We start from the raw sequence: 25501 nt of genomic DNA on the forward strand, positions 1-25501 counted from the left end.
AGCAACAAAAGAGAGGTCGTAGTTCTGAGGAGGAAAGTGGGTCAGAAGAAAAATTTTCTCCCAGAAGATCTAAAAGACAAAACAAAGGAGTGCCTCCGGTGCGTTTTTCTCCAGATACTGCAAATGTGTTTAGTGTAAGTGCAGAACCCAAGAGTTTTCAGGAGGTGTTAAAGTTACCAAAAGAGGAGGCAGAGCTCTGGAAACAGGCAATGGAGGAAGAGATGTCCTCTCTGAATGAGCACAAGGTTTTTACACCAGTGGCAGCGCCTGAGGGGGCAAAGATTGTAGGCTGCAGGTGGGTGTACAAACTTAAACCTCTGGTGACAGGAGAGTATAAATACAAAGCTCGTTTAGTGGCTCAAGGATATTCTCAGAGGCCTGGAAAAGATTATGACGAGACTTTTTCCCCTACTGCTAAGGGGGACAGTGTAAGGCTGATTCTAACGCTTGGAGCAAAGAGAAAACTCCTGTTAAACCATTTTGATATCCAGACTGCATATTTACATGCATCAATATCAGAAGACCTGTATCTAGCCGAACCGCCTGGTTATGAGACAGGTTCCAATAGAGTGTTGAAATTAAACAAAGCTCTATATGGTCTCAAACAGGCTGCAAGATCTTGGAACAAATGTTTCCATGAGGCTTTAGTGTCATTTGGTTTTAAGCAGAGTACAGCTGACAATTGTGTTTATGTACGTGGTACAGGCAGTGATCAAGAGTTTTGTCTGATTTATGTAGATGATGTTTTGTATGCCTGTAAAACAGATAAACAAACTAAAAGGTTTGCCAAGCAATTGTCCAGTAAGTTCAAAGTGAAGGACTTAGGCCCGGTTAGGACATATCTAGGGTTGGAAGTGTGCTGGGCCCAAGATGGCAGCTGCCTAATTAGTCAGCAGAACAAAGTTAAACAACTACTGACTACATACAGGATGCAGGATTGCAAAGGGGCAGCGGTGCCTATGGATCCAGGTTTCATAAAAACACTTCACATAGATGAGAGTCCTGAATTTGAACACCCTGATGTATATCACTCTGTAATTGGAAGTTTATTGTATATAGCACAGTGGTCCAGACCTGATATTAGCTATGCAGTAGGCATATTAAGTAGATTGGTCTCAAAACCCACACTAAATGCCTGGAAAGGGGTAAAACAAGTTCTGAGATATCTCAAACAGACAATTGGCTATATGTTACAATTAAATTCTTCAGAGGATGAAATGTTGAGTTGCTACTGTGATAGTGACTGGGGAAATTTGCCAGATAGAAAATCTGTCACAGGACTACTCATAATGGTCGGTGGAGCTTTAATCAGCTGGCGGTCGCGCAAGCAAGACGTTGTAAGTGTGTCATCAACGGAATCAGAGTACGCCGCATTGAGTGAATTGTGCAACGAGGTGATTTATTTCAAGCATTTGTTGGCAGATTTAAATGTGAATTGTGGAGAACCAGTACAAGTTTACATTGATAATCAAGCTTGTATAACCTTAAGTAAAACAGAGGGCTTCAAATCGCGTTCCAAACATATCTCTGTAAAATACCAAAATGTACGTTGCTGTGTACAAGACAATGTAATCACCTGTACTTATGTATCAAGTGAAGAAAATGTAGCAGATGTGTTAACTAAACCATTGGCAAAGGTAAAGAACAAGCGAATGTGCAAGGGTTTAGGTTTGCTGGAAAAATAATCTCCTACATAGGTGTATTTGGTGTTAATTGTTCAGCAGAATCTGTGAGGGGGTGTTCAGTTTCTGTTAATTGGTTCTCGTGAGAAACTTGCAGATTCTAGCTTCACCAATTAACTCAAGCTGGTGTCAATTTACTCTTGGCAGAAAGCCCAGGTCTGCTTGACCTAGAAACTACTCACTCTGATTGGTTAACGACCAGCACTCAACTCTGTTATCAAGGGATTGTTAGCTCAGTTTGGTTTGAGGTGTGTTAGGAGTTAGAAGTGCTGTGTATGGTTATGAGAGAGAGAGAGAGAGAAAGAGAGGGTTTATTTTGCTTTTATTTGTATGCAGAAACTCTGCTGGTTTTATTTTCCTTTTAATAAATCCTGTAAATAGTTATTCTGAGTCTAGCTGACTAGTCATTACCGCCGCAACTAGCTTCTTCGCTGTGCAGGAAAACTCTGCTACGTTTGGGCTAAAGCCAATAGGGCTATGCCTGACACTTCAAAGTTCCATGATTTATAACATTTTATTTGCAGCTGTTTAGCTGAGTCCTTAGAGAATCACGTGACATATTTAATTTTTGTTGTTAGGCGCTCCTTTGTATTCAGATTAGGCCTCAGTACAAGGCTGTAGCACTCAGGTAGGAAGATACAACCAAAAAGCCCAGCACTGGATGCTAAAATAGAGAAGATCTGCACGGCTACCATGTACTTCCCCTTGGTGCTCAGGTAGGTGGGCACAAAGGACACCCAAACACTGTAGAAGACCAGCATGCTGAAGGTGATCAGCTTGGCCTCATTGAAGGCCCCAGGCAGCTGCCTGGCTAAAAAACCTGGAAAACTCTATTAAACATTACTCCTGTTTGTTGCAGATGAAGGGCATTGCACCAAGTGTCTAGAAAATCAGCATCCAAACAAGGCCCAGTATAAGTATATACCCAAGGTAATCAGCTTCCTCACTTATGGAGAGTATTTAGGGATCCCCCTGATGTCCTTTGCACTCTTGTTGTCCTTAACCACAGAGATTGTGTTAGGAATATTCTTCTAATACCTTGACATTCCCATAGTCAAAGCCAACAAAAAGAACCTCTCCTCTAATCTGAGGATTTCCTGCTTGGCAGGGGGTTGGACTCGATGGCCCTTGTGGTCTCTTCCAACTCTGTGATTCTATGATTCTATGATTATCTCCCTCCTGCTCTCTTTTTTGATGCTTGGATTTGTTAGGCTACTTTATTGCCTATACTGATGGCTGTGCCATTTTTTGAAATGTATTTTTTCTTTTTCATTGTGAAAAATGATTAGGAGTGCTAAAATAAATTCAGTTATGGCACAGACCGTAACCTCTCCTTGATCCCATGTTATCATCCCGAATTTGGTGGGAGGGTGCTAATTGAGACCCTCTGAGTTCCAGTACTATTGGTGTTAATATTTTGGGTGCCTTGGATAAAAGGCAGTATTGAAAAATAATAAACAGAGAAACCATGTGCTGGAGAACAGAGGTTCATTCCAACATGGGTAATGAAAGTTAATAACTTATTATAAGTTATTAACAAGAAGTTATTATTATTGTGGTATTATATTTGAAGTTATATACCGTCCTACACGCCCAGGTGTCAGGGCGGTCCTCAGAATAAAATCAGATATAAAACCTCAAAATACATAATCAAAATAGAACAAAAGGGGAAAGTTGTTTGCGCAGGTTTGCAAACTCCCTTTCCAGAGTGCAAATATGGAGCGTGACTTTCCACATATTTCCACACTGTTCCTAAAGAATTCATGAGCAGTCCTATTGATATGACTGATGTCTTTACAATGAGAAAAGGCCACAAATTTTTCAGTCATCCAACTACCTGACTTTTTGAAGACAGGAACGTTTTTAATATTTGATGTTTTACAATTTATTAAGTGCTTTAAGCTACCCAGAGTAGCAGGGGAAACCCAGCCAGATGGGTGGGGTATAAATAATAAAATTATTATTACTACTACTACTACTACTACTACTACTACATGGTGTTACGATATTGAAGCAATGCAGCCGCGAGCTACTGCTAGCTTGAAAGCAAAACGTAATGGGAATGTTGGGACTGTTTCGTGGGAAACAGAGGGAGAGTCAATTCACAGTGCAGAGGGCACCGGAATTAGCTCAGAGTGTAATATGAGCTGTACAGGAAGTACAGGAGGAGTTTGTCTCTCGGCTGTTGGAGTTTGAAGAAAGCAGTCATGTTTTCTGTAACGCTGCAAAGACAGAAATAAAGGCATGTAAATACGTTTATGTCTATCTCTTTCCCCTGCCTGGGGGGGCAGGAAATAGTGGTGTGTTCTTCTCACGCTGAGAAGGATCGCCTATCGCGACCTCTGCCTGGATATTGCCGGGAAAGCAGACAGGGAGGTCAACAGGAGACCAAGCCGGGTGCCTGGGAGAGTTGCCAGTTTCTCCTGATAAAGGCTTGATTTCCGATACATGGGAGCATCTTATACATGAGAAAATTGTTGGGATACTGCCAGGGAGACAAAAGCCATCATGGCCCCACGCCGATGCCGGACAATCCATCGACCTCCCGTAGAAACGCAGTATCAATCAATTAGCGACAAAAGCCTCGGAAATAGCTTTCCACATTCCAAGAACTGATGCACGCTCTATCAGCAGAGTTCGCACAGCGAAAGATGCACTTAGGAGAGCATTATTTACAACTTTATTCAGCGTTGGTCAGAACAAAGAAAAAACATGACTGCCTGCTTCGATGTCACAGGCACAGAGAGAAAACGAAAGCATATACAAAACATAAACTTCCTGTGAACAGGAAATATACAGGCTGTGACACAACAACCTACTCCCTTTTTAAGGTGGAACGGAAATATCCTAACAAAAATATGGTACATTTAAAGGAAATAAAGCAACATAAACCAATGAGATGTAAATTGCAAAAAATTATTCATAATAGTCACACTGCTTTAATAATGTATTCATGTTTCAAAGGTGAAAGTCCCTTCAGGTTTAGCTCAAGGGTTACTTTTCATCAGAAAATCCTCATGGAAGAAAAACCTGATAAATGCTTGAACTCTGAAAAGAGCGTTTGGTGGAACCCACACTTTGCATCCCACCAATGAATGTTTAATGGGAAAGAAACAGGAAAATATCACACCATGTTAGAAGTACTTATATTACTTCAAACCTTCCTGCCCTTTTAATAATCCAGAAAGGATAAAATAGTCTCCCTCTTTTATATTGCAATAAAGCTCAGAAGTTTCTCCTCCTTGGGTGGCCACATTGCATCTTGATTCCTCCAAGACTCTGAGCCCTCAAAAGCCACCAGGGAAGCATCTTCAGGCAGCTCAAGCGACAGCAACGGATCATCACCAACTTTTAGCAAGTATACAAGCTTTAAAATATATATGTACTGAACCTTCTCCTGGCAAAAAAGAAAAGGATAAAGACTATGTAAAAGTATGTACCGGTAAGTACCTATTGTGGAATAATAACAGGGAACCTGAAGCCGACTACATGTCCCAAGGTCCTATATCACACCTGAATTAAGTTCACACCAACTGTTTCTGATTGAGAGTCTGTTTTAAGCAGAACCCATCCCTTTATATAGCCTTGAGAATCTGCTGCCATCTTTAGGTTTTTGTTGTCAAGTGCTCCTTTGTGTTCAGATCAGGTCTCAGTATAATGATGTAGCACTTTGGGATGAAGATGCAGCCCAGGAGACCAGCACTGGAGGCCAACATAGAGAAGACCTGCACAGCTACCATGTATTTCCCCTTGGTGCTCAGGTAGGTGGGAACAAAGGACACCCAAACACTGCAGAAGACCAGCATGCTGAAGGTGATCAGCTTGGCCTCATTGAAGGCCCCAGGCAGCTTTCTGACTAGGAAAGCCACCACGAAGCAGATAGTAGCCAGGAAGCCCATGTAGCCCAAGGCACCATAAAACATGGCCAAGGATCCTTCATTGCATTGCAGGACAATCTCTGCAGGCTGGGAGTGCATGTCAGACTCTGGGAATGGGGGAGAGGTACTCAGCCAGGTGGTGCAGATGAGAACTTGGACACTGGAACAGAAAATGACAACAGCGTTGGCCAGACTTTTCCCCAGCCATCTCCTCACTCTGTTCCCTGGCTTGGTGGCCATGAAGGCCAGCACCACAGTGATGGTTTTAGCCAACAAAGAAGAGACAGCAACTGAGAAGATGATGCTGAAGACCATTTGTTGGAGAAGGCAGGTCTCCTTCCTTGGCCGGCCAATGAATAGGAAGGAGGACGAAAAAGAGAGCAGAAGGGAGACAAGGAGGATGTAGGAGAGGTCCCGGTTATTGGCTTTGACTATTGCAGTTTCTTTGTACTTAAGGAAGATTCCTAAAATAATGCTTGTCATTAATAGCAGCAAGATAGCAATGGAAGCTAGAAGGCTCCCCAAAGTTTCTTCATAGGTCAGAAAGGAGATACTTTTGGGAAGGCATTGAACTTGACCCTTGTTTGGATGCTGATCTTCTGGACATTTGGTGCAATGTTTTGCATCTAAGGAGGGAAAAGGAGTGCATAATTTAAATCCATAACCATCTATGTTCTATTACATTTTAGGGGGAAAGGTGTCCATATAAGGGAGGGTCAGGGGAAAATGTCTAAAAAGGAGTGGACAAAATTGCTTATTTCATTTGCTTATTTATGTTTATACTGTTGCCTTCCTCCATGACAATAGAGGTGGTTTTGAAAGGTTTCTCAGTTTTATCACCAAAACAAACTTGGGATATAGCTAAAGCTGAGAGGTAGTGACCTCCCACAGAGGTGCTTCTTGTACAGCTTTTGCTGAATTTATACTGTCCTGTTCCATGTGAAATTGAGGAAGAAAAATAGAGAAGCCAAAAAAGGAGACACATTCAAAAATGTCTTTTGACTCTTCACAGAAAGTGTCCCTAAGTGAATGTTTACACAATTTCTATTCTCCCAAGGGCTCCCGTTTATATTCACCCACCTTCCTGAGCAGAGATGGTCCCTTCTGCACATGGGGCACAAGCATAGCAGCAAACGGGCTTTCCTTCTTGAACCACTTTGGCGTATCCAGGTTGACAGCTTTTGGTACACCTGGAGCTAGGTACAGTCTAAACATAGAGAACATGCATCAAACAGAAAGTGTCAGGACTATCTGTCTCTATGTCATTCATTTATGGAGTTTAGAATGGCCCTAACAGGGTCCCTATTCCCAGTGACCCCAGGCACTTTTCCAGGGAAGCATTTTGATGCAGGACAACATGGCAGGGAAACCTCTTTGGTGTGTTTCATTTTTTGTTCGGACAATTATATCTGACTATTCTAAGCAAGTTGGGACACGGGTGGCGTGTGGGTTAAACCACAGAGCCTAGGACTTGCCGATCAGAAGGTTGACGGTTCGAATCCCCACAATGGGGTAAGCTCCCATTCCTCAGTCCCTGCTCTTGCCAACCTAGCAGTTCGAAAACACGTCAAAGTGCAAGAAGATAAATAGGTTCCGCTCTGGCGGGAAGGTAAACGGCGTTTCCGTGCACTGCTCTGGTTCGCCAGAAGCGGCTTAGTCATGCTGGCCACATGACCCGGAAGCTGTACACTGGCTCCCTCGGCCAATAAAGCAAGATGAGTGCCGAAACTCCAGAGTCAGGCATGACTGGACCTAATGGTCAGGAGTTCCTTTACCTTTACCTTAATCTAAGCAAAAGTATATATTAAAAAAGCAATTTTAAAACCCTGGAGTGACAGTGATAACAAGACAGCAGCAATAAAACATACATGAAGGTAAAGGCAAAGGATCCCTAGATGGTTAAATCCAGTGAAACTTGACTGTGGCATGCAGTGCTCATCCCCACTTTCAGGCCAAGGGAGCAGGGGTTCATCCTCAGACAGCTTTCTGGGTCATGTGTCCAGCATGACCAAACCCCTTCTGGTGCAATGGGACACTGTGATGAGTGCCAGAGTGCACAGAAACTCTGTTTACCCTCCTGCTGCAGCGGTACTTATTTATCTACTTGCACTGGTATGCTTTTGAACTGCTAGGTTGGAAGCAGCTGGGACACAACAATGGGAGCAGCAGTTAAACATACCACCACCTGAAGACTCCAGTTTCAAAAAGTGCCTCCTGAATTATGGTTACATTATTATGCTTTTTCCAAAGTGTTTTGAGTCCTGGCCATAAAATGGAGAGATGAGTCTCTTGCGACAGCTTATCCATACATCATTTTGGGCCATCTTTCTAGTCACACGTCTCTTCCTTCCTTCCTTCCTTCCTTCCTTCCTTCCTTCCTTCCTTCCTTCCTTCCTTCCTTCCTAAAAAAACCCTGCTCTGACACAGATCAGGGCCTGTAAGTCGCATTGTGGCACAAATGGAAGTGTCAATGAGCCATTACTCCTCATCAGGTGTGCAAAGGGCTGTAGTCAAAGTGCCCTTGGAATTATTCACTTAGTGACTAGAGCTTTACAGATGTCATGTGGGATAAAGTAGATTGCCATACCTTCTCAGACCACTTGGGCCACACAATGGCTTGTGAGTTGATTGTGAACTTCATGCCAGTGGATCCGTCTCTCCCTATACTCCCAACCGGCACTCTTACACGAGTCTTATTGGGAAACATCACCCAGTTCTCAATGTCATAGTAAGCTGGTATCTGCCCATTCTCATCCAATCTGAGGCAGCCCATGGAGGTATTCAAAAACTGGAGTCCTCTTAAGAAAGGGTGAAGCTGGAACAGCAGGAAAAAACACCAGCATTTATGAAACAGAAAAGCTGATTATAAGCCCTCTACACTTTGAGCTCTAATCTCCTAGGAATTGGGGTCTGAGCACATTTCATCCAAAGTCATGAATCTTTTCAGCTATTCCATTTCCTTATTAGAACATTTGTAGGCAAGTCATTGTATAAAATAACAAGGTTTCCAGAGATTAAGATAAATACAAAAGACAATAAAAATACTTCTTAAAAAATAAAAACAGCACAAATACCAAACTTTTTAAACATAGATGGTCCTACAAATCAGTGCACAGCTTAGATGCCAACTCCCTGTGGCCCTGGGTGCCCAAGCACCGACAAAATTCCCCATGAAGGCGTCGGGCATCTACAAATTTTGGTGCCAGAGTGATGCACGCGGCATGACACCTACAGGCCCAGGCATAGGGGCCATATTGGCACTTCTAGTGCACAATTAGACCCTTATGAATAGAACACCATTTCCTCAGCTGCTCACTGTATCACCAGGGAAGGTTATTTGTCAATAGGGGCCACTCAGGTCTGCTCACAGTCAAGAGCATAGGAGTGGGATGTGTGGCTGTTCAGAGTAGTCCCCCTGCCTGGTAGTATTATCGAAAAATAGGGGGAATTTACAAATACCTACTCCCATGAGATTGAAACTTTGGTTGCTCAGAATTCTAGATAATGTGGAAGCCTGCAAATTGAAGTCTCTCCTTTCCCTTCAAAGTTTAGCCGCTTTCAGTGGAACTTGCACAATGCCACAAAGGAGGACATCGTCTCCCATTATCCTTTTTAAAAAATATTTTTATTTCATAGAATCATAGAATCATAGAGTTGGAAGAGACCACAAGGGCCATCGAGTCCAGCCCCCTGCCAAGCAGGAAACACCATCAGAGCACTCCTGACATATGGTTGTCAAGCCTCTGCTTAAAGACCTCCAAAGAAGGAGACTCCACCACACTCCTTGGCAGCAAATTCCACTGTCGAACAGCTCTTACTGTCAGGAAGTTCTTCCTAATGTTTAGGTGGAATCTTCTTTCTTGTAGTTTGGCTCCATTGCTCCGTGTCCGCTTCTCTGGAGCAGCAGAAAACAGCTTTTCCAGCAAACTGAGAAGCTCTTTGCTTTTCATGTTCTTTCTGTAGTTTTACAGTGTGTTTCATACTATCCAAGTTGTTAAACCGCCCTGCACTCTTTTGACAAAGGCCAATTTTATCACGTAAAAGTTTAGATAGTAATATAGAATTAAAAATTGAATCACATCATACCATAACGGGGAAGACTGAGTCTAGGAGAACTGTGTTCTCTGTTCCTGCTGTTGAACAGTTGATGGGCAATTTCAAGTCCCAGCAGAGACACAGTGGAAGATGAGGAGGAACCAACTTCTGCTATGATGGCTGCATCTCTCGCCAGAGAGGAAGAACTAGATGGTGGGAGACTGTTCTGACATAACCAGAATAGGCAGAAAAGGTCTGCTTCTGCCACAAGACTCACTAATGAGATTTTCCGCCAAAAGGAGCAAAAAGAAATAAAAATCTCAATACTAAATCTAAATCCAGTGGTGGGAAAATGAGCGCAATTTGCAACAAGGAAAAGGAAATACCTGCCATGGCTGTAGCCTTTGACGTTCCAGCCTGTCTCCTCCACTCGCCATCAGCATGACCTTTGATCTGGATGAATATGCAGCATTCAAAGCCTGAGCCACGGCTTGGACACTGAAATAAGTGACGTAGCTGTCTTGAGTCAGGACTCTCTCCAGCTCCTCTTCAGGCACCATCTCCAGTTTCTCATTCTCTGTGCATCTTGTCCGACCTTTTACAGCCAATGTGTGCTTTCTATATAAACAATGAAATGCTTTAACCCAAAACTGCTCAAGAAATATGGAACGTGTAATATAGTGTTGGTAATTTTTCCTTAGTTGGGGCTTCATTATGAAGGACAAAGATCCATGGATGTACTGGAAGAGATTCGGATTCATATTCAAATTAACATTAACATCCTGAAGATTTGTTGAGATCCAGACTTTCCCCCCAATTTGATTCCCAAGAAATTGTTGTATTAGCACGAGATCAATAAATGCCACTTGAGAGATTCGATAGTAAACAAATATTTTGACTTTGTCCCATATGATAAATGGTTCACTTGGGATGAGATATGGATTTAGGTTATGGTCTGGCATTCTTTTTAATAAGGCAATGCAAATTCCGTTGTTGATCATCAGAGGTGTCAAGGCACTCAAGAACCTTTCTCCGTTATCATTGTCTGAAACCAAGAGGCCAATCCATGTCCATCCAAAATTCAGGAGCAACTTGACAATCCCCCAATACTGACTTTCCCCCTTGGGGGCAATTTGGTAGACAAAGGGGACTTCAGTTTTCTCATCCAGTGTCTGAGTCATAACGCCATAACTGATCTATTGATAAAAGAAGTAGATTAGTGATTTGTTTGACTTTCAGGAAAAGGAATAGATACTGTATTTATTGTCTGTTATTACTTATTATCTGTTATTGTCTGAAAAAAATGTGCTTGCTGCGGTTGATTGCAGTTTTAGTCTGAAATATTTGGAGAGTGCCAGATTGGTGGATGCTGGAAGAAAGATCTACTATCACTAAGGATTTTCTCACTTTTTCATTTCCCATATTGACTCTCCTGGAAAGAAAGTGGAATTTGTTTCTTGTCCCTATCCTTCATACCTGTGGGATTTTGTAGATGCCAGACATGACTGAAATCTCTTTCGAGATGGCAGAATTGCTCCCTTCAAGAACAGGCAGCAGGTTATTCCATTCTCCACAGTTATAGTTTGGAGTATTGCTTTGCCCTCCTGCAAGCAGGTCTAGCATGGCAGCAGAAGTCATCCTTGCATCCAAAAAGTTCTCAAAGAGGTTGTAGCCCAAGGAGATATTGGGTAAGAACCTGGAATTCTGGTTGATCTCCTGAATGGAGAACAAGAAGGACAAGATGTGCCAGTAGAGCCTAGGCATAAAACTGCAATGCAAAAATAAAAAAATGTAAGAAACCTATTCACCATATAAAGAAAGCAAATGTTATTTCTAGGCATTCTCAATCTCAAAGTAGCTCATCCCCAAACAATGATATGTATGTTTGTAGTTTGGGCTGAGACAAAGCATATATTTATTTATTTTTTATTTATTTATTTAATAAATTTATATACTGCTCCTCATCTGAGGATCATCTAGTTACAAGGTGTAAATCTATTTACCACTTAAAAATAAAAACTTCCATTGCAAAGAAAGAAAGAAAACAGAGAGGCACACAGCCTTCGAAATGGAATATTGCTTTTATTATTATGAATTAAGTAGAAACTATTGGAGTGGTGTTGGAGAAGCATGACATCCAGTGGTATCCAATTACTTACCATGCAAGCCTCTTTGAGGGAGTCTGGGTAAAAATGTATGGGTCTTCGTGAAGTAATCTACTTGGAGATACGATCCCAGTAATTAGGAAGTCTCCGGGATGGTAGTAATTCTGTGTTTCACTTTCTTTCCAGATCAGATCAAACTGACATTTTTTTCCTTCGCAGTCTCCATGTGGCAGGAGCAGGAGAAGCAGGAGGGAAATCATTTTGCGTGTACCTCCTACACTTCTCTTGTGGCTGCTCCTCTCTCCTCCCCAGCCAGATGATCAGAAGTCAACAGCTCTTGCAAGAACAAAGCTGCAGTGACTTTCCCAGTATGGGTAACATTCAGGTTTGCCTCAGCTGTTCATTCAGACTGTCTCTGACACATCAGCTATTCTCTGCATCAACCTTTCTCCCCAGGCACAGAACGAGGAATAACCTCATGCTGAACTTGATTGCAATGTCTAGGCAACCTCCAGAAATATCTCTTGATCTTGGCAAGAATAAATAGCTATGATTTTGATAATTATAAGGAGACCACTGCAACAAACATTAGTCATTGCGAAGCTTGGGTGGCAGGTGCAGAGCTGGAGGAAAAACATGCTTACAATAAATCACAGGTGTATTGCCAAAGTTTGACATGTATGTGTTGGTGTGCAAGTTTGGCCTCAACAGCATATGCCCCGTGGAGCTTAGTCCCAAGCAAGGAAGTCCAGGTTCTGTGTGTCCCATTCAACTTAAAGGGAGGCAGTGAAAGAAGGAAAACAACAGGAAGATTTAAAGGAACTATTAGAGATGACTATCAAAAGCAGCAGAGATATGACATGATCAGAGTCCCCCGAACTCGAAGCATGGGAAGCCCCAACAAAAAAAATTATAATTCGGCAGAAAAATTTGGATTATTTGATATGTATAATGGTTCTAGGGGTTGCTCGTGAGTAAGCCGGCGCCAACACCTGGCTGGGTTGCCTGAGTGAACCTTTTCTGTCCGGACAGCCAATCAACCGTGGCTGTCTCAATCGCTGGCAGAATCCGTCAGTGGGCGTTTCGTAAACTTCTTCCAGCAAAGAAGCTCTTTGACGCCTAGTCTCCTCCTACTCTCTCTGCGCAAAAGCCTTCTGCACAAGGAGGGCGTAGGCAGCGGAGGACTCTTCCTCTCCCCGCTGGTCCCCGGCAAGGAGTCATGGGACCGCCTCTCCGATTCCTCCATCTGCCCCCCTTCTCCACTGGTGCTACGCTGATTATTTTCCCCAGAAGATGGGCTGCCTCTCCCAATCCCGGGACGCTCTCTGGAATCCCTCTGGAGCTTGTTCTCTCCCTCCGGCTCTGATGGCAGTTCCCTGACAATATGTATATGTATAATTTGGAATATTTAATGTGATCTGATTGGATCGTTAAAATGAAAAATTCTATAAAAATGATATTAAAAAAAGAATTATGAACTGTTTGTTTCATTGAGGCATATGGCCCAATGGGGCTTACTCCCAGGTAAGTAGGTCCGGGTTCTGTGTGTCCCATTGAACTTAAAGGGAATTCTGGCTAACAAGGCATAGGGTACTGCAGGAAAATATATGCATTTTAATGAGGCTGCATTTTAAATTGCATGCTGAAGGTGATCAGCTTGGACTCATTGAAGGCCCCAGGCAGCTTCCTGGCTAAAAAAGCTGGAAAACTCTATTAAACATTACTCCTGTTCGTTGCAGATGAAGGGCATTGCACCAAGTGTCTAGAAAATCAGCATCGAAACAAGGCCCAGTATAAATATATACCCAAGGTAATCAGCTTCCTCACTTATGGAGAGTATTTAGGGATCCTCCTGATGTCCTTTGCGCTCTTGTTGTCCTTAACCACAGAGATTGTGTTAGGAATCTTCTTCTAATACCTTGACATTCCCATAGTCAAAGCCAACAAAAAGAACCTCTCCTCTATTCTGAGGATTTCCTGCTTGGCAGGGGGTTGGACTCGATGGCCCTTGTGGTCTCTTCCAACTCTATGATTCTATGATTCTATGATAATCTCCCTCCTGCTCTCTTTTTTGATGCTTGGATTTGTTAGGCTACTTTATTGCCTATTCTGATGGCTGTGCCATTTTTTAAAATATAATTTTTCTTTTTCATTGTGAAAAATGATTAGGAGTGCTAAAATAAATTCAGTAAAGGCACAGACCGTAACCTCTCCTTCATCCCATGTTATCATCCCAAATTTGGTGGGAGGGTGCTAATTGAGACCCTCTGAGTTCCAGTACTATTGGTGTTAATATTTTGGGTGCCTTGGATAAAAGGCAGTATTGAAAAATAATAAACAGAGAAACCATGCGCTGGAGAACAGAGGTTCATTCCCACACGGGTAATGAAAGTTAATAACTTATTATAAGTTATTAACAAGAAGTTATTATTATTGTGGTATTATATTTGAAGTTATATACCGTTCTACACGCCCAGGTGTCAGGGCGGTCCTCAGAATAAAATCAGATATAAAACCTCAAAATACATAATCAAAATAGAACAAAAGGGGAAAGTTGTTTGCGCAGGTTTGCAAACTCCCTTTCCAGAGTGCAAATATGGAGCATGACTTTCCACATATTTCCACACTGTTCCTAAAGAATTCATGAGCAGTCCTATTGATATGACTGATGTCTTTGCAATGAGAAAAGGCCTCACATTTTTCAGTCATCCAACTACCTGACTTTTTGAAGACAGGAACGTTTTTAATGTTTGATGTTTTACAATTTATTAAGTGCTTTAAGCTACCCAGAGTAGCAGGGGAAACCCAGCCAGATGGGTGGGGTATAAATAATAAAATCATTATTATCATTATTATTACTACTACTACTACATGGGAGCATCTTATACATGAGAAAATTGTTGGGATACTGCCAGGGAGACAAAAGCCATCATGGCCCCACGCCGATGCCGGGCGATCCATCGACCTCCCGTAGAAACGCAGTATCAATCAATTAGCGACAAAAGCCTCGGAAATAGCTTTCCACATTCCAAGAACTGATGCACGCTCTATCAGCAGAGTTCGCACAGCGAAAGATGCACTCAGGAGAGCATTATTTACAACTTTATTCAGCGTTGGTCAGAACAAAGAAAAAACATGACTGCCTGCTTCGATGTCACAGGCACAGAGAGAAAACGAAAGCATATACAAAACATAAACTTCCTGTGAATAGGAAATACACAGGGTGTGACACAACAACCTACTCCCTTTTTAAGGTGGAATGGAAATATCCTAACAAAAATATGGTACATTTAAAGGAAATAAAGCAACATAAACCAATGAGATGTAAATTGCAAAAATTTATTCATGATAGTCACACTGCTTTAATTATGTATTCATGTTTCAAAGGTGAAAGTCCCTTCAGGTTTAGCTCAAGTGTTACTTTTCATCAGAAAATCCTCATGGAAGAAAAACCTGATAAAAGCTTGAACTCTGAAAAGAGCGTTTGGTGAAACCCACACTTTGCATCCCACCAACGAATGTTTAATGGGAAAGAAACAGGAAAATACCACACCATGTTGGAAGTACTTATATTACTTCAAGCCTTGCGGCCCTTTTAAGAATCCAGAAAGGATAAAATAGTGTCCCTCTTTTATATTGCAATAAAGCTCAGATGTTTCTCCTCCTTAGGTGGCCACATTGCATCTTGATTCATTCAAGAATCTAAGCCCTCAAAACTCACCAGGGAAGCATCTTCAGGCAGCTCAAGCAACAGCAACGGATCATGACTAATTTTTAGGTAGTAAACAAGGTTTAAAAAATATATATATTGAACCTAGTCCTGACCAAAAAGAAAAGGATAAAGGCTATGTAAAAGTATGTAAGTACCTATTGTAGAATAATAACAGGGACCCTGAAGCCCACTACATGTCCCAAGGTCCTGTATCACACCTGAATTAAGTTCACACCAACTGTTTCTGATTGAGAGTCTGTTGTAATCAGAACCCATCCCTTTATATAGCCTGGAGAATCAGATGCCATCTTTAGGTTTTTGTTGTCAAGTGCTCCTTTGTGTTCAGATCAGGTCTCAGTATAATGATGTAGCACTTTGGGATGAAGATGCAGCCCAGAAGCCCAGCACTGGAGGCCAACATAGAGAAGACCTGCACAGCTACCATGTATTTCCCCTTGGTGCTCAGGTAGGTGGGCACAAAGGACACCCAAACACTGCAGAAGACCAGCATGCTGAAGGTGATCAGCTTGGCCTCATTGAAGGCCCCAGGCAGCTTCCTGGCTAGGAAAGCCACCACGAAGCAGATAGCAGCCAGGAAGCCCATGTAGCCCAGGGCACCATAAAACATGGCCACAGACCCTTCATTGCATTGCAGGATAATCTCTCGGGGCTGGGAGTGCATGTCAGAGTTTGGGAATGGGGGAGAGGTACTCAGCCAGGTGGTGCAGATGAGAACTTGGACACTGGAACAGAAAATAACAACAGCGTTGGCCAGACTTTTCCCCAGCCATCTCCTCACTCTGTTCCCTGGCTTGGTGGCCATGAAGGCCAGCACCACAGTGATGGTTTTAGCCAACAAAGAAGAGACAGCAACTGAGAAGATGATGCTGAAGACCATTTGTCGGAGAAGGCAGGTCTCCTTCCTTGGCCAGCCAATGAACAGGAAGGATGACGAAAAAGAGAGCAGGAGGGAGACAAGGAGGATGTAGGAGAGGTTCCGGTTATTGGCTTTGACTATGGAAGTTTCTTTGTACTTAAGGAAGATTCCTAAAACAATGCTTGTCATTAATATCAGCAAGATAGCAATGGAAGCTAGAACGCTCCCCAAAGTTTCTGCATAGGTCAGGAAGGCGATACTTTTGGGAATGCATTGAACTTGACCCTTGTTTGGATGCTGATCTTCTGGACATTTGGTGCAATGTTTTGCATCTAAGGAGGAAAAAGGAGTGCTTTAGCATCATTTAAATCCATAACCATCTATGTTCTATTACGTTTTAGGGGGAACGATGTCCATATAAGGGAGTGTCAGGAAAAAAGAATGTCTAAAAACGGAGTGGACAAAATTGGTTATTTCATTTGCTTATTTAATATTTGTGCTCATACTGTTGCCTTCCTCCATGATGATAGAGGTGGTTTTCAAAAGTTTCTCAGTTTTATCACCCGAACAACCTTGCGATATAGGTAAAGCTGAGAGGAAGTGACCTCCCACAGAGGTGCTTCTTGTACAGCTTTTGCTGAATTTATACTGTCCTGTTCCATGGTTTTACCTTATATAAATGGTTTTACCTTATATAAATAATATATTTGACCACTGAGGATGCCCTCACCATGATCATTAATTTGTAGACCACCAATTGCTTCCTTTTCATTCTTTGTTTCAACCCACTTCCTAGAATTAACATAGATGAATAGAGAGGCTCCCGTTTATATTCACCCACCTTCCTGAGCAGAGATGGTCCCTTCTGCACATGGGGCACAAGCATAGCAGCAAACGGGCTTTCCTTCCTGAACCACTTTGACATATCCAGGTTGACAGCTCTTGGTACACCTGGAGCTAGGTACATTCTAAACATAGAGAACATGCATCAAACAGAAAGTGTCAGGACTATTTGTGTCTCTGTAATTCATTTATGGAGGTTGGAATGGACCAGCAAGGGTCCCTATTCCCACTGACCCCAGGCACTTTTCCAGGGAAGCATTTGGATGCAGGACAACATGGCAGGGAAAACTCTTTGGTGTGTTTCCTTTCTTATTCAGACAATTATATCTGCATACTCTATACAAAAGTATTCAAAAAGCAAATGACAAATCCTAGAATGACAGTGATAACAAAACAGTAGCAATGAAACATACTTATGAAGTTAAAATCAAAGGACCCCTAGATGGTTTAGTCCAGTGAAATTTGAATATGGGATGTGGCGCTCATCTCCACTTTCAGGCCAAGGGAGCTGGCATTCGTCCTCAGGCAGCTTTCTGGGTCATGTGGCAGCATGACTAAACCGCTTCTGGAGCAATAGGACACTGTGATGAGTGCCAGAGTGCACAGAAACACTATTTGCATTCCCACTGCAATGGTACTTATTAATCTACTTGCACTCATATGCTTTTGAACTGCTAGGTTGGCAGCAGCTGGGACAGAGCAATGGGAAAAGCAGTTAAACATACCACCACCTGAAGACTCCAACTTCAAAAACTGCCTCCTAAATTATGGTTACTCTATTATTCTTTTCCCAAAGCTAACACCATGCTTGTTAACTGTCCAAGCACTGAGGTCAGGAGATGCCATCAATATCCAGGGAGCAAAAGCTCTCCTTTTCACTCGTTGCTTCCTGAAATCTGGACATGAATCTCATTCACCCCCTGGGCTGACTTTTGTAAACCTTGCATTACACTGATTAGGGCTTATCCACACTTCCTTTTGGGCCATCTTTCTAGTCACAGGTCCATGCTTTAAAGCTCCATGTCAAAGCAGTCCTTCCTTCCTTCCTTCCTTCCTTCCTTCCTTCCTTCCTTCCTTCCTTCCTTCCTTCCTGTCTGTCTCAGTGCTTCCCCTAAGAAAAGCCACTTTTTAGCAGTGAATCAAAGCAAATGGCAATTCAGGTTTCCACAGGAAAGTGCTGGCAGAAAAAACACACCATAAAACAAAAATCCTGCTCAGACACAGATCAGGACTTGTAAGTCGCATTGTGGCACAAATGGAAGTGTCAACGAGCCCTTACTCCCCAGCAGGTGTGCAAGGGGCTGTAGTCAAAGTGCCCTTGGAATTATTCAGTAAGTGATTAGACCATTACAGATGTAATGTGGGATAAAGTAGATTGCCATACCTTCTCAGACCACTTGGGCCACACAATGGCTTGTGAGTTGATTGTGAAATTCATGTCAGTGGATCCGTCTCTCCTTATACTCCCAACTGGCACTCTTACACGAGTCTTATTGGGAAACATCACCCAGTTCTCAATGTCATAGTAGAATGGAATCTCCCCATTCTCATCCAATCTGAGGCTGCCCATGGAAGTATTCAAAAACTGGAGTCCTCTTAAGAAAGGGTGAAGCTGGAATGGCAGGAAAAAACACCAGCATTTATAAAATAGAAAAGTTGAATATCAGACCTCTACACTTTGAGCTCTAATCTCCTAGGAATTGGGGTCTGTGCATATTTCATCTGGACTCGTGAGCCTTTTGCAGCCATTCCTTTTTCTTTATTAGAACATTTGTAGGCAACTCATTGTATAAAATAACAAGGTTTCCCGGGAATAAGATAAATACAAAAGACAATAAAAATACTTCTTAAAAAAATAAAAATAGCACAAATACCAAACTTTTTAATGGTCCTACAAATCAGTGCACAGCATAGATGCCAACTCCATGGGGCCCTAGGTGCCCAAGCACCTACAAAATTCCCCATGAAGGGGTCGGGCATCCACAAATTTTGGTGCCAGAGCCATGCACGCTGCATGACACCTACAGGCCCAGGCATAGGGGCCATATTGGCACTCCTAGTGCACAGTTAGACCATTACCTTATGAATAGAACACCATTTCCTCAGCTGCTCACTGTATCACCAGGGAAGGTTATTTGTCAATAGGGGCCACTCAGGTCTCCTCACAGCCAAGAGCATAGGAGTGGGATGTGTGGCTGTTCAGAGTAGTCCCCCTGCCTGGTAAAATTATCTGAAAGTAGGGGGAATTTGCACATACATACTCCCATGAGATTGAAACTTTTGTTGCTCAGTATTCTAGATAATGTGGAAGCCTGCAAATTGAAGACTTCTCCTTTCCGTTCAAAGTGTAGCCGCTTTCAAGTAGAACTTGCACAATGCCACAAAGGAGGACATCGTCTCCCATTATCATTTGGTTGTGCTAATTTTTGGCATAGAGGTAAATTTCTTAACAGTTAATATAATTTAAATATAAATCCTTTTAAAAAAAAATCTGTTTCTTTCAACAGCTTTTCCAACAAGCTGAGAAGCTCTTTGCTTTTCATGTTCTTTCTGTAGTTTTACAGTGTGTTTCATACTATCCAAGTTGTTAAACCGCCCTGCACTCTTTTGACAAAGGCCAATTTTATCATGTAAAAGTTTAGATATTAATATATAATTTAAAATTCCTCCTGTTTTACAGTTGATGGGCAATTTCAAGTCCCAGCAGAGACACAGTGGAAGATGAGGAGGAACCAACTTCTGCTATGATGGCTGCATCTCTCGCCAGAGAGGAAGAACTAGATGGTGGGGGACTGTTCTGACATAACCAGAATAGGCAGAAAGGTCTGCTTCTGCCACAAGACTCACTAATGAGATTTTCCGCCAAAAGGAGCAAAAAGAAATAAAAATCTCAGTCCTAAATCTGATTCCAGTGGTGGGGAAATGATAGCAACTTGCAACAAGGAAAAGGAAATACCTGCCATGGCTGTAGCCTTTGACGTTCCAGGCTGTCTCCTCCATTCGCCATCAGCATGACCCTTGATCTGGATGAATAGGCAGCTTTTAAAGCCTGAGCCACAGCTTGGACACTGAAATAAGTGACGTAGCTGTCTTGAGACAGGGTTCTCTCCAGCTCCTCTTCAGGCAGCAACTCCAGTTTCTCATTCTCTGTGCATCTTGTCCAACCTTTCACAGCCAATGTGTCCTTTCTATATAAACAATGAAATGCTTTATCCCAAAACTGCTCAAGAATTTCGGAAACTGGCACATAGGATTGGTATTTGTTCCTTAGTAGGGGCTTCATTATGAAGGACAAAGATCCATGGATGTACTTGAAGAGATCAGGAGCACTATGAAAACCAAAATTAATGTCTAGAAGACCTGTTGAGATCCAGACTTTCAACCCAATTTGTTTCTCAAGAAATAGTTGTATTATCATGAGTTCAGTCCATGCCCCTTGACTGCTTTTGTAGTAAACAAATATTTTGACTTTGTCCCATATGCTAAATGGTTCACTTGGGATGAGATATGGATCTGGGTTATATTCTGGTATTCTTTTTAATAAGGCAATGCAAATTCCATTGTTGGTCATCAGAGGTGTCAAGGCACTCAAGAACCTTTCTCCGTTATCATTGTCTGAAACCAAGAGACCAATCCACGTCCATCCAAAATTCAGGAGCAACTTGACAATCCCCCAATACTGAGTTTCCCTCTTGGACACCATTTGGTAGACAAAGGGGACTTCAGTTTTCTCATCCAGTGTCTGAGTCATAACACCATAACTGATCTAGTGAGGAAAGGAAGAGATTAGTGATTTGTTTGACTTTCAGGAAAAGGAATAGATACTGTATTTATTGTCTGTTATTACTTATTATCTGTTAGTGTATGAAAAAAATGTGCTTGCTGCGGTTGAATGCAGTTTTAGTCTGAAATATGTGGAGAGTGCCAGATTGGTGGATGCTGGAAGAAAGATCTACTATCACTAAGGATTTTCTCACTTTTTCATTTCCCATATTGACTCTCCTGGAAAGAAAGTGGAATTTATTTCTTGTCCCTTCCCTTCATACCTGTGGGATTTTGTAGATGCCAGACATGGCTGAAATCTCTTTCAAGATGGCAGTATTGCCCCCTTCAAGAACAGATAGCAGGTTATTCCATTCTCCACAGTTATAGTTTGGAGTATTGCTTTGCCCTCCTGCAAGCAGGTCTAGCATGGCAGCAGAAGTCATCCTTCCATCAAAAAAGTTCTCAAAGAGGTTGTAGCCCAAGGAGATGTTGGGTAAGAACCTGGAATTCTGGTTGATCTCCTGAATGGAGAACAGGAAGGACAAGATGTGCCAGTAGAACCTAGGTGTAAAACTGCAATGAAACATCAAATAAAAAATGTCAGAAACCTATTCACCATGTAAAGAAAGCAAATGTTATTTCTAGGCATTCTCAAAGTAGCTCATCACCAAACAATGATATGTATGTTTGCAGTTTGGGCTGAGACAAGGAATATATTTTTTTTATTATTTATGTAATAAAATTATATACCGCTCTTCATCTGAGGATCACCTAGTTACAAGGTGTAAATCTATTTACCACTTAAAAATAAAAACTAGGAGATTGCAAATTCCATTGCAAAGAAAGAAAGAAAACACACAGCCTTCAAAGTGGAAAATTGCCTTTATTATTTTGAATTAAGTAGAAACTGTTGGAGTGTTGTTGGAGAAGCATGACATCCAGTGGCATCTAATTACTTACCATCCAAGCCTTTTTGAGGGAATCTGGGAAAAAATGTATGGTTCTTCTACAGTCAACATACTTGGAGATATGATCCCAGCAATTATGAAGTCTCCGGGCCGGTAGTAATTCTGTGTTTCACTTTCTTCCCAGATCAGATTCAAGGGACATTCTTTTATTTGATTTTCGCAGTCTCCACGTGTCATTAGCAGAAAAAGCAGGAGGGAAATCATTTTGCCTGTACCTCCTACATGCGGGTGGTGCTTTGGTCTAAACCACAGAACCTAGGGCTTGCCTATCAAAAGGTTGGCGGTTCGAATCCCCGTGACGGTGTAAGTTCCGTTGCTCAGTTCCTGCTACTGCCAACCTAGCAGTTCGAAAGCATATCAAAGTGCAAGTAGATAAATAGGTACCGCTCCAGCAGGAAGGTAAACTGCGTTTCCATGCACTGCTCTGGTTCGCCAGAAGTGGCTTAGTCATGCGGGCATATTCCGACTCCCTTGGCCAATAAAGCGAGATGAATAAAGTGCAACCCCAGAGTTGTTTGCGACTGGACCTAATGGTCAGGGGTCCCTTTACCTACACTTCTCTTGTGGCTGCTCCTTTCTCTTGCCCAGCCAGGTAATCAGAAGTCAAAAACACTTGCAAGAGCAAAGCTGCAGTGACTTTCCCAGTATGGGTAACATTCAGGTTTGCCTCAGCTGTTCATTCAGACTGTCTCTGACATATCAGCTATTCTCTGCATCAGCCTTTCTCCCCAGGCACAGAGCTAGATATAACCTCCTGCTGTCCTTGATTGTGATGTCTTGGTAACCTCCAGAAATATATCTTGATCTTGGCAGGAATAAATAGCTATGATTTTGATAATTATAAGGAGAATAAATTTGACACTGCAACAAACTTTAGTCATTGCGAAGTTTGGGTGGCAGGTGCAGAGCTGGGAAAAACCATGTTTATAAGAAATCACAAGTGAATTGCCAAAGTTTGATGTGTGTGTGTGTGTGTGTGTGCGCGCGCGCGCAAGTTTGGCCTCAACAGCATTAGGAAAGCTCTGCAGCCAGATGAGACGAAGTCCCATCTAGTCCAGGATCCCATATATTGAAGTGTCTGATCATACACCTTTGGGAAGCTCACAAGCAGGGCATGGGGATAAGAGCCCTTTGGTGGTCTTGTTCTGCAACAAATGGTATTCAGAGACAGTGCCAGATTTACTTATAAGCTAAACAAGCCATAGCTTACGGCCCACTCTCTTAAGGTCCCCAAAAAAAGGTTAAAGGGGGAAAAACTGCATGTACATTTCCAAAATATAGGATAAAAAACAAATAATATAAACATACAGCAACAGTGTTTTGTGTGTTGGAATCAAGCCTTTATCAAGAGAAAACTGGCCACTCTCCAGGCACCTGGCTTGATCTCCGGTTGACCTCCCTGTCTGCACCTATTAGGTCCATAAATTACAGTATAGCCTATATTCAACACAAAATCCAGTGACAATTTGTTGTTGACAAAGGACAGGTGGACATATAAAGGGCCCCATTATCTTCAGTAGCTTGGGGCCTCATCAAACCTAAATCCAGCCCTGTTCAGAGACATGCAAGCCTCTGATCCCCACAGAAGCCAACCCACCGTTACATCATTAAGAATTATGAACTGTTTCATTGAGGCATATGGCCCAATGGGGCTTACTCCCAGGTAAGTAAGTCCAGGTTCTGTGTGTCCCATTGAATTTAAAGGGAATTCTGGCTAACAAGGCATAGGGCACAGCAGGAAAATAGATCTTTCTTATGGAGTTGAGAGATGCCTTCTGGGCTCAGCATCAAATTGTGCAGGTTCATAGAAACAAATTCCCAGCACACAGGTATTAACTGATCTTTAGAAAAAAGAAATAAAAGAAACTGCAAAAATAAAGCGAAGAAGAAATACAAGAAATGCTGGCGAGTATAAAAGGTGGAATAGATTGGTTTAAAGTGTATCAATGAGACAAAAACATTACAAATCTCCATATAAATCAAAGAGTAACATCAGCCACCCAGACACTTCATTCAGGCTCCAGCAATAAACACAGACCCTTCAACCAAGACTGGAGCTTAGTGGAGCTTGGTAGATAATAATAATAATAATAATAATAATAATAATAATAATAATAATAATAAATTTTATTTATATGCCGCCCTCCCCAGCCGAAGCCGGGCTCAGGGCGGCTAACAACAATAAAACAGTATAAAAGTATAACATAAAAAACACTCTAAAATCATTCATTGTAAAATTAATTAATTCAGGCCACTGGCAACCATTGGGCCAGAGCTCCGTGAAGATTGCCAAGGGAGGGAGTCAGGCTGTGCCCTAGCCAAAGGCCTGGTGGAACAGCTCTGTCTTGCAGGCCCTGCGGAAAGATGTCAAGTCCCGCAGGGCCCTGGTCTCTTGTGACAGAGTGTTCCACCAGATCAGAGCCACAGCCGAAAAAGCCCTGGCTCTAGTTGAGGCCAGCCTAACTTCTCTGTGGCCTGGGACCTTCAAGATGTTTTTATTTGAAGACCGTAAGTTTCTCTGTGGGGCATACCAGGAGAGGCGGTCCCGTAGGTACGAGGGTCCTAGGCCGTATAGGGCTTTAAAGGTTAAAACCAGCACCTTAAACCTGATCCTGTACTCCACCGGGAGCCAGTGCAGCTGGTGTAGCACCGGGTGAATGTGATCTCGCAGCGAAGACCTCGTAAGGAGTCTCGCTGCAGCATTCTGCACCCGCTGGAGTTTCTGGGTCAGTCTCAAGGGCAGCCCCACGTAGAGCGAGTTACAATAATCCAATCTGGAGGTGACCGTCGCGTGGATCACAGTGGCTACGTCAGGGTGAGAGAGGTAAGGAGCCAACTGCTTAGCTTGGTGGAGATGGAAAAATGCCGCCTTTGTTACAGCTGCAATCTGCGCCTCCATGGAAAGGGAGGCGTCGAAGATTACACCCAAACTCTTAACAGACGGTGCTGGCCTAATTGCGCCCCTGCAAGAGATGGGAGTTGCCCCCCCAATCCCATATTGCCCCGTCCCAGCCACAGGACCTCTGTCTTCGAAGGATTTAGCTTCAACCAGCTCCCACGTAACCATCCAGCCACAGCTTCCAAACATCTGGTCAGTGTGTCTGGGGCCGAGTCAGGATGGCCATCCATCAACAGATAGAGTTGGGTGTCATCGGCATACTGATGGCAACCCAGCCCAAAACTCCGAACAAGCTGGCACTCCAAATTAGCACTCCAATTAAGAGGGAGGAAGTGTTAGGGGGAGCCTCTGCAACACCACCTTCCCTGCCCAAGGCAGTTCTTGGGTGAGAGGTGAGCAGGTCTTACTTGAAATGGACCACTATAGACAAAACAGGTCCGCGACCACCGGCCTTCCTTGGGCTCTTGGGATGCTAAAAGAACCATCTTGTATATTTTCTTCTACAAGCAATGTTGTGGCTTCAATTACGCAATCCACTGGCAGGCTGACTGCACACTGCACACACCCCAACGTTAACAAAAACATTCTCATCATTCATTATTTACAGGAAAGGAAGAGAAAATTACATTGAAGAAGCTGCAGTCACATGATCAGTGTGTAGCTTTCACAACTGTCGTGCGGGACATCAAATATCAAAATTGAAAAGAATACATAGGTGAAATCTACACACATATACA

The sequence above is a fragment of the Podarcis liolepis genome, assembly GCF_965112155.1.
Source record: "Podarcis liolepis genome assembly, chromosome: 2".
In the NCBI taxonomy this organism is placed as follows: Eukaryota; Metazoa; Chordata; class Lepidosauria; order Squamata; family Lacertidae; genus Podarcis; species Podarcis liolepis.